The 11,434-nt window shown below is 34.7% G+C and overlaps 1 pseudogene; it reads right to left on the bottom strand.

Annotated features, from left to right (window-relative positions):
* Positions 1-223: 223 nt before the first annotated feature.
* On the bottom strand, positions 224-10,318 carry LOC116106454 (annotated as a pseudogene).
* Positions 10,319-11,434: the final 1,116 nt, after the last annotated feature.

Below are 11,434 nucleotides of genomic sequence, written 5' to 3'. Positions count from 1 at the left end.
AACTCACTTACAAGCACATCATTTGAGGTCATCAAAGACAACTGCTAACGTTGCACATTTTAGTCAAACACAAGGGTTACTAGATAAGGCGGACATCGCAACCAGCTAAAATTCATAGTTAACACTTCAATTGTTTTTTAATAAATCTATACATACTAATTCTCAATAGCAATACAATGCATATACTATTAGACTGAAAAAAGAAATACATGATTAATTGGCACTAAAACAATAAATTAAACTGCAGCAAGAATGAGTTCCTTCTGTGCATGTGGTCAAAATCTTCAAGCGTCCTGTATTCCCTCTCAAAACGCAACCAGTTGTGGCATATGTCCTGAATACTCTGTTTTTTAGGAAAAGAATATTTCAACAAATCCAAAAGGCAGTACATAACATTGAAGAAAGTCACCCTGGAGTTGTGGACCCAAAAAATATTTTCAATATCATAAAATCAATAAGCAAGAATTGTCAGTAACTTTAGATGATGTAGTGAGATCATCAATGAGATCATATAATATGAATGGAAGCGGGAGTAGGAGTAGAGAGTTGGGAAACAATCCGATTAAATATAGTAAGGTCAATCAAGATAAGATGAAAATAACAAGGTTAACTTTATCAAACTAAACAAGATGAAAATAACAAGGTTAACTTTATCAAACTAAACCCTAAATTGATCATAGAAAAGAGAGAACTTAGATGACTTTAGGATAGGTCATATAAATTATTTACATCAATAAGTTTTATTTAACCTATAGCACAATTTACATGAAACTCGGAAAGCAAAGCTTGAATTAAGAAACTTTTCTTCAAACATATTGGAAAAAATAAGCCAAGTGGCCTATTGTGTTTCAAAAACTACTCTGCTACCTATGGTTTAAATGTGATTGCTTCATGTATGCCACAATTCCATCAGAGTATCAGTAACTCTAAAGTTTGAAGTTAAGAAAATAAACGTCATGGATTTTCCTAGCATGATCCCCATAGATAATGTCATATATCATTTACGTATGATTTGGAAAAATTATTCAAAATGACATATTAAACCATTTTGATTCTGGTGCCCGAAAAACAGGTTGACCTATTGCAAGGCCACTCTCTAAAAAAATTCTCAACCGTAGAGCATGATTCTATGTTAAGAGTTCAAAAGATCTCCATAAATTGCCCTCCTTGATAAACAACATTTTAACAACCTTGACTTATGTCATTTGTCAGGTTTCAACTTCCATCAGGAACAAAAAGAGAATAAAGAAAGAAATGTTTGCATTGCAGATGACAAATATCAATTGATTAAATAAAGCTGCATCGTATACTACTAAAAGCACAATTTTACCAAAAAAAAAGAGGGAAAAACCAGTTTAGAAACTTTCAAATTCAAATCATGTCCATAAATCAATCTAGAATAATTGAAAGCAAGTAATGTAAAAGAGTTATACCTTTGAACCTGTCCCACTGAATGTTTTACTGTAGCATCTTCTGTAGATGGACCTAGGTTCATTTAAATGTCCCAATTCAATTATCATAGCTATATAACCTTGCCAGGCTTCCAACATTGACCCGCTGCACAAAAAAAAAGCAAGTTATATGAAAAAAATACAAAGATGAATCATAAATCAATCATATTGAACTATACGGGATCCAAAAGAGAAAAAGATGAATAGGCCAAACTAGATCTTAACCAGGCTCTCCCAAAAGCCCCGAGTTGTAGCTTGATCTTTTCCCAAATGAGCCCAATAAGCGTACAAAAGCATCAAACCATCTGTATTTTTCATCTACTGAGATAAGTAATCTAATGTGCGCTGAAAGGAAGAAACTGTACAGTTAAGTATTCAAGTATATATAATACATCTAATCATACAGAGCCTACAATTTTGATGGTACACTAAAGAGACATCAGGCTAATTGTTTATAAACACAAATATTGAAGATAACCATTATACAACAACGATGTGCCAGTTGAATATGACATGCAAATTTTATAAATTCACATATCCATAAAGATATCTTCCGTGCATGAAACTTCAATGCTGAATGAGAAATTTTTTAGCAAAGGACATTATTCCATGACAAAAAATTTAACAAAGGTAACAATCTAGCAATTAGCGAAAGCCATCTTGGAGTATCGAGAGTTATGCACTGTAACTTCTGCATAAAGTGGTCATAATGGCACTATGACAGCACACTAAATGAAGTAAATTAAAAGACTTTTCTTCAGAGTCTAAGGGTAGAAGCACTTGATACACATTCGCAAGAGATCTATGCCTAGACCCTAAAAAAGTAGAGTAGCTACAAGGTCCACATTTTCTTAATCTAAAATTCACCATGAATAGAGCATCTACAAATGTTTTTGAGAAGCTTCAAGTTCTTTACATCGATTAAAAACAATTTTATCAAGGAAAAATGAACAGTATACATATGCGAACCTGAAACGTTTCCCTTATCAATGAAAAATTCAATGCATCCTCTTCTGCTCTAGGCAAAAGGATTTTTCGTCTCAAATCATCCCCTCAAGTGAGGAATAAGTTTGGGTACTGAAACAAAGAGGATCCAATTAAAAAAGATCTTTAATGCATAAAATGTAGATGAAACAATAACAAGTTACAAAGAGTAGTAAGTCAAGCTTGCAAATTAGAGAAAAGATATCATTACCTCCTCAATGGTCGAAAAAGTGCATAGAAGGGACTTCTCAAAGACCTAAATATGATAAAAAAAATCTTTTTAAACAAGAGTAAACCTCTATGTTTGTAAAAGACGCAGAATGAAATTCCAACACTAAAGTTTGTGAACTTCATTGCTCTTAAGCTACTTATAACAATCTCTCATAATTCTCAATAGATGAAGGGTAACAACTGAAACTTATAGTAGATATCTCTTCCTCAAGTGCACGACAACATTCCAAAGCAAGCAAAGATCGAACCCAAAGATCACCAACCCAAGGACAATTTTTCGTAGCCCAGGAATGAACATCCCACACAATATTTCCTACCTGAAGGAAAAAGAGATGATTAATTGCTAAAATTACAAATACCTGAAACATAAAGAATTGAAAAGAGAAAATATGAGTGAAACCTTCAAGGTTTTATCCAAATAGCGAGTATAATCAAGCCAGAGATCACTTGATACAGGAAACTCGGTAATAGCACTTCATAGAGAAGTTGAACACGGGTTGGATCTCCAGAAGAGTGTTCAAACTTAAAGTAGATCTGCAAAAATTTAAAATTAAAATAATAGTATTAACACTTTAAAGAAGGAAAAAAAAAAAAAAAAGTAACCTATTGCCACATTGCAAGTTCTTGTACAACCCCCCACCCTCAGGAAAAGAAGAAGAAGAAGAGAAGATCTAAAGTTTACATAAACTGATTACTTATATTAGAAGCAAGAAAGACCATAAGAAATTGAAATTATAATGAAATTTCAACAGCAACTTTGTTGATAAACAACTTGACCTAAAAGCTTAAGCTTGAAAAGGTAAGGGCACAACAATGATATTCAACTTTGTAACAGGCAACTTCACATGTTACGTAAACCAAGCCCAAATTTAGACAGAAAGACCAACCCAAATAAAGCAGGATGTAATAGATGGGAGACTTAAATCATGACCTCTACACTTTAATATCATATTAAGTTACCATTTAACCTGAACTCTTAAGGTATCACGTAAGAACCCAGCATTATCATTTAGCTGTCTAAAACAATATCTGATAGTAAATGCCATATACCATGAATTGTTGAAATTTTTCAGAGTCAGATATATCCTGCCTTGCAATCTATTCCTCAAAATCAGCTCGAGCATTATATGTCTCCAATACCTTTTTGGGGCAACAGTAGAAGGAATCCCATCTAAATCACCTGATTCAATATCTAGAGCAGTCCACAGTTCACCTCCCAAGACTTGTAGGCAACAAGGATTGACCATAAGTTAGCAAAGGGAACTGACAACTGACAGTGAAATATACTTCAGAGGCGCTGATCTAGTTTTTCTTTTTCCTGCAAAAGAGCAATAATTTTCCAAATGTAAATTTTGAAAACAGATACTTTTTCTTGGTACATAGCACTTCATAGGGGAATGAAAGAACAAAATTTATGAAATATACATAAATGACAAAAAGAAGAAAAAAAAGTCTCTAAAATAAAAGGTCATGCAACTTGAGCCATGGTTCTAGGAAATATAAAGGAAGACCCACAAAAGCATTATTAACCATAATACCAAACAAGAAGGATGGAATAAGACTTTAAATAATCAAGTAAATTGATTAATAGAATGCATCCCCTTCAGGCACATTTTCTAAAAAGTTTCTAATATATATATTATAAATTCTCACCTTAATGCTGACCTCATCTATGGTATGGAGAATGGCTTGCTCAAATTCTTTGTATGCTTCCCATATTTTACTGCCTTCAGCAACATGCAAACCAGCAGCAGTTATAGCACGCTCGAAGAGATTTCTTGCCTTCGCAATACCATCAGGTGAAAATTCATGTACAGATGGATCATATTCTTGCATAAATCTCAAGCAGTCACAACAAAGTGAGACAGACTGCATCAGAACAAGTTCTAGTCATTCAATTTTACAGAATTACTTAGATGAAGGAACTCCAAAGAATGAAATTAATGTTTTTATCCCTAATTCCACATATATGCAAAATCTGACTTAAAGTAGCAAGAACTTAATTTTCCACAAAAAGTAGGGAAAAAGACGACAACATGCAATTAAAACTTCCAAAATGTATTACCACTTAAAAAAGTAGATTTATGTTAGAAACCCAGAACTTCAATCACTCAATACAGATAAACACTTCAATGAACAAAGGATTTCAGAATAATACTGATATCTTCTATATTGATTTGACTTTGAAAATGGAAATACAAACTTCTCATGGAAAAGTGTAAAGAGATGACGAAAAAGAAATATATGATAGCCGAGAAAATTAAGAAGCTAGAGACCTCCCAACAATTCCCACTAAAACATATTATGATCTCTTTCCATTCATCTGCCAAAGTTTATACAAACTAATCACAATATTCTCACCACTATCTCCACGTGCTTAAGCTAACAAACTCTCACAGCCTAACCACTAATTACCCCTTTTATCCCTTCTCCTGTATGGTATTGGTACTGCTCTATCAATTTCCACTCCCTAGAAGTTTGAAAACATTTTATCCTATTGCCCAATTTGGTAGAAAAATTTGAAGATGCATCAAAAAGGAACCATGTGTCTTTAAACACCATCACAAATGTAAGGATATTGATATCCATTCTGAATTGCAAGGCCTACAATCATCTCTACCATACAAATGAAACTAATGAGCCATTTTGTTATTAATACTTACTTATTGGAAAAATTCAGCCATTCAAAAGTCATAGATCCGGCAAGCTAAATTTTTTTATCAGAAAATTATTTTTAGGAAAATAACTAAAAATACCACAAGTGAGAATTCTTAAGATCACTATGTTTTAATCCATAAATCAATTAATAAAGTAATTCAAAATCCATAATGATAACAAAAGCCTACCAGATAATTAGAAACTCCTCTTTCATAAATCTTCTCAATACCTAGAAATGCCTCAGGTCTGAAAAGTTGAAGTAGAGAATCAGCAAGAACTACCTTCAGCTAGACAGAGCGATAAAATCTTAAAGTATACCCATAGCTTTAGTATCAGTCATGTAGAACAAGAAAAGATCAAAATCTTAAAGATTTAGCTTACCACCTTTTTATTTTTTTGCTTTGGGGTTAACTGTCATCAGGAGGTACACTTACTGATTTTCAACATTGAGCTTCATGTTTTCGAGAAACTAATATACTTATACTAAGAGAAATGAGTTTTGCAAGAGGGCAAGCTGGCTATCCATAAAAACAATGACAAGAGGGAACTCAAAATCTATAAAAAAACAAAATATCAGACTGCTGCAAATTATCGAAAGCTAACATCCCAAGTCAACCATCACTGCTTCCTAGTTGCAACATACGAAAAAGAAAAAAATAGAAAGGAAGAAAGCTCAAAACTTCATTTCTTTTACTCAATTAAGCCGACATTTGAGCTAAGGAGCAGTAGATAGAAGTCACATAAACTTGAATTCAACATCATTTTCACCATTTAAAAACCAAAAGATAAACACTTCCTCCTTTCAAATGAATCCATTTAATTTTTCTCTTTATACTTTCTCTCGTTAACCATAAACCCTAAGTGATCAAAATTTGATCATGAAACCAATAACAAGAACACAAAATGAAAAAAACTAAAACATACCTAGTTGAAATAGAAGCTTCATCTCGAGCCCACTCTTGCCACATAACAAGAGTCAATGGAAAAATCTCATTCATAGCCTCTTTTGCTTGTCTCAGCTTCTCAATCTCACCCATCTTCCTCAAAACCCTTATGTACTAAACCCACTAACAAAAACAATAAAAAAGCAAAACAATGTTATTACTAAAAACAAAAATCCAAGAATTGGGTATTGAAATTCATATTCAAGTTGATATAAAAACGTACTAGAACATGGACTTCATAGTTGGAGGGCTCATTGGCGAGCTGGGACACGATGTTTTGAAGCTCAAATTTTTGTTGTGCTTCATCTTCAGAGTTTGAGTCTGAGTCCAAGTCACTTGACTCTCTCGAGTCTGGAAAGTTGAGCTCCGTTGCTTCTGGGTTTCGTTGGTATCTGCCATAGCCGTGTCTGTGTCTTCTTCTTCTCGGGTTTTTGGTGCTAGGGTTTGATCTTCTGGTTCCATTCTTTTGCTTCGTTTGCTCTGTGTTTCTCTCAAGTGTACTGAAGAGTTGGGTTTATTGCACTACTACCCAGAGGTTTGGCGTAAAAACTATATAATATAGTTATGCTCGTAATAAAAATAAAAAAAAAAAAACTATTCCTGTTTTAGGATAATTATAAATAAAAATAAACTCTACTTTATAATAAGTTATAATTTTTCTAATTTCCAAAGTTGCCTCCACATAATAATAACTATCTGTAAATTGTAAAAAAAAAAAAAATGTTATGTTATATTAAAGGGTTAAGATGAAATAAAATATTTATCTAAAGTTGTTTGGGATAATGATTTATGATTTAGACTTAATATCACATCTTTTAACTTACAGGTTATATTACTCACTAGAATGGACATATCCTTGTTAAATCCAAAATATTTCTAGCATCGCAAGTATGTTTTGAGCTTCTTGGCACGAAATTTTTCGTATCTTCATACTATCATACTCATGATTATTTCCTGTCTATTCTTGTCTAATTATAGAAATGATTTCTTCTTCAAATAAATCATGTATGACTTGTTGTTCATTTAGATGATTGAGAAATATATTAATATTCATTCCATTAGTGTAGTGAAGTTATCGAATATAATCACTCAATTATACTATGACTCTTTAATTCTCCTTCCCCACTTAATTTATAACTTGCAATTCATCGACATCGAGGGTCCTAATCTTGCAATGTTGATATCACATCTTTTAACTTATAGTTACATTACTCACTAGCATGGACATATTCTTGTTAAATCCAAAATATTTCTAGCATCGCAAGTATGTTTAGAGCTTCTTGGCACGAAATTTTTTTTATCTTCATACTATCATACTCATGATTATTTCCTGTCTATTCTTGTCTAATTGTAGAAATGATTTCTTCTTCAAATAAATCATGTATGACTTATTGTTCATTTAGATGATTGAGAAAGATATTAATATCCATTCCATTAGTGTAGTGAAGTTATCGAATATAATCACTCAATTCTACTATGACTCTTCGATTCTCCTTCTCCACTTAATTTATAACTTGCAATTCATCGACATTGAGGGTCCTAATCTTGCAATGTTTAAAACAATTGACAATTGTATGTGGTTTCACATCAATTGACCATGCAGCAACTACATTTACAATTTCATCAAGGACACTTATATTTGCTAGTTTCAAGACATGATCTTCTATTTGTTTCAAAAGTAGGCAATTGAAGCGTTGAATTTGAAATCATAATACTATTAAAACATGAATTTAAATCATGATATTGTACCACTAAAACATGAATTATAAAATTAAAAAAATTTGTAACTACATCTCTATTAAGTAATAACCTCCTCATAGTAATAAAATGTAATACTCTTTCTCTAGCTAGTATACTCGTAAAATAATGGTAAAACTCACTAAATATATATAAGAAAATATACATGTAGATGAGTATAAAATAATGGGCCCATAACTAATTTTTCTTTATATGCAAATCTTTATATGATATAATAAAGTCACAAAACATCACTCGACAGTGTTGCCAAACCCTTCCGCTTCTTGACGTGCCAAGCGACTACATCTTACCTACTACCTGCAAAAACATTGAACACAACGGGGTGAGCCCTAATTGCTCTGTAAGTAAACCCGTTATTCTACTCTTCTCTCTCCGTTGTTCACATTCTGAATTTCTTTCCTTACATCACACTTCTCTATTCTTCTATGTTCTTTCTCTATTCTTTCTTTGTTCTTTCTCTATTCTTTCTCTATTCTTATTTCTAACTACTCATGATAGTAGGCATGGTATCATGCATAGGTATGATGCAAATGCACAAATGCATAGGATGTGCATTTGCATAAACACCACTATGAATCGATCAAGACAATCCTGAAACACCCGATTCATTAAGTCCATAAAGGTTGTTGGGGCATTGGTTAACCTAAAAGGCATCACCAAAAACTCATAATGCCCATATATGGTCCAAAAAGTAGTCTTGGCAATATCTTGCTCTGCAACCCTTACTTGGTGATAACCCGACCTCAAATCAATCTTTGAAAACATGGCTGCTCCTTTTAGCTGATCAAACAAATCATCTATGTAAGGTAACGGGTATTTATTCTTCACTATCACTTTATTTAACTCTCTGTAATCTATACACATCCGTAGAGATCCATCTTTCTTCTTCACAAATAAAATTGGAGCACCCCAAGGAGAATGGCTAGGTCGAATAAAACCCTTGTCTAAGAGTTCCTGAAGCTGCTTTTTCAATTCTTGAAGTTCAGCTGGGGCCTTTTGGTAAGGGGCTTTAGAAATTGGTGCTGTCCCTGGTGCCAGTTCAATACTAAACTCTACTTCTCTTTCCGGAGTTAAACCCAGCAAATCTTTCGAAAATACATCTAAAAACTCTTGGACTACTAGCACATTTTGAATCTCTGGTTGTGGGACATCATTACTGTGCACTACATGAGCAATATACCCCAAACACCCTTTTCATAGCATCTTTCTGGCCTTTACACTACTAATTAACATACTAAGCTTGTGACCCTCGCCAAAATTAAACTTATCACCATCATCAAGATTAAATCTTGTGTTCTTCTTCCGACAATCAATCTCTACTCCAAATCTCCACAGGAAATCCATGCCCAAAATAACATCAAAATTGGGCATATCAAACACTATCAAATCCATTGGCAACTTTCTTCCATGGATCACCATAGACTCCCTTGGAAGCATCTCTTGAGTTACCATACTAACACCATCTGGTAACTCTATCTTAATGAGACAATCCACTATAATAGGTTTCAAACCTAATCTCTCTAAAATCCCATGTGTAATAAATGAATGTGTGGCTTCATAATCAATTAATGCATAAAGGGGAACTAAGTGAAATAATAATTGACTAGTAACTACAGATGGGCTAGCTTCAGTTTCACTCTAAGCTACTGTAAACACTCGAGCATTAGTACCTCTAGGTGTCTGCGTTGCGGGTGTAGGAGGGGCTTTGCAATCTCCCATCATATGCCTTGGCTGCCAGTATCTATAGCATACGTTTCAGCCCAAATCTCTAAGAAACTCCCCAGAATGATTTCTTTCACACTTCTGGCACTGAGGAACTTCAACAGTTCTCGGCCTTTTATTCTACCAATCCCTAATGTTCCTCTTAGGTTGAAATCTTTTCTTATTTCTCACCTCTCTATTAGTGGGGGCATCAACTCTATCTCTCTGTGGAGCAGAAGGTGGAACACTAGGGGCTATTGCTGATGGAGTTGCTGGGGTTAGCTTATTCACAAATATTTTTGCCTGTAAGGCTCATTCCAAAGCTTTACTGTATGTCTGAATGGGTTCGGCACCGGCCATCACATCTCGGGCTATTTCTGGTTTCAGCCCACGCACGAACTTATCTCTCATCAATTCTGGTGTACTCACTACATCTGGCACAAACCTTGTTAGGGAATTAAATTTCACCGAATATTGTTTCACTGAACTAGTCCCCTGCTGCAAACTGATAAACTCTTGAACCTTTTCATGAACTCGATCAACTATTCTATATTCTGCTTCAAAAAATCTTCTGAAATCTCCCCAAGTCATCGAGGCTATATCGTGAGTATCCTCTATCAATTCTTACCATATACAAGTATTACCCCTAAACAGTAAGCTTGCATACTGAATCTTCTCCCGGTCAGTCATAGGGAAAAGTGTTGTAACAACTGCTGTGAACTAGTACAATGCATGCATAATAATAATAGAAANTTCACATAACATCAAATTCGGCTAGACACTCTTCGTGGGATCGACCCTGACTTACACTACTACGTGTATTTTTAGGTTTTAATTCTGGGTGCCTACGACAGCACGCCAGGGAACTGAGTGAAATAATAACTGATCAGTAACTGCAGATGGGCTAGCTTCAACTTCACTCTGAGCTACTGTAAACACTCGAGCATTAGTACCTTTAAGTGTCTGTGCTGCGGGTGTAGAAGGGGCTTTGCAATCTCTCATCATATGCCTTGGCTGCCAGTATCTATAGCATACATTTCGGCCCAAATCTCTAAGACACTCCCTAGAATGATTTCTTCCGCACTTCTGGCACTGGGGAACTTTAACAGTTCTCGGCCTTTTATTCTGTCAATCCCTCCTATTCTTCTTGGCTTGAAATCTTTTCTTATTTCTCACCTCTCTATTAGTGGGGGCATCAGCTCTATCTCTCTGTGGAGCAGAAGGTGGAACACTAGGGGCTACTGCTGATGGAGTTGCTAGGGGTAGCTTATTCACAAATATTTCTGCCCATAAGGCTTGTTCCAAAGCTTCACTGTATGTCTGAGGGGGCTAGGCACCGGCCATCACATCTTGGGCTATTTCTGGTTTCAGCCCACGCACGAACTTATGTCTTCTCAATTCTGGTGTACTCACTACACTTGGTGCAAGCCTTGCCAGTGAATTAAATTTCACCGAATATTCTTTCACTGAACTAGTAGCTTACTGCAAACTGATAAACTCCTGAACCTTTTCATGAACTCAATCAACTGTTCTATATTCTGCCTCAAACAATCTTCTGAAATCTCCCCAAGTCATTGAGACTATATCGTGAGTATCCTCCATCAATTCCCACCATATACGAGCATCACTCCTAAACAAGAAGCTTGCATATTGAATCTTCTCCCAGTCTATCATAGGCAAAAGTGTTGTTATAGGCTCCACGGATCT

This window comes from Pistacia vera, unplaced genomic scaffold (genome assembly GCF_008641045.1).
Source record: "Pistacia vera cultivar Batoury unplaced genomic scaffold, PisVer_v2 Contig517, whole genome shotgun sequence".
NCBI classification, from domain to species: Eukaryota; Viridiplantae; Streptophyta; class Magnoliopsida; order Sapindales; family Anacardiaceae; genus Pistacia; species Pistacia vera.
This window is presented reverse-complemented; position numbering and strand designations above follow the sequence as displayed.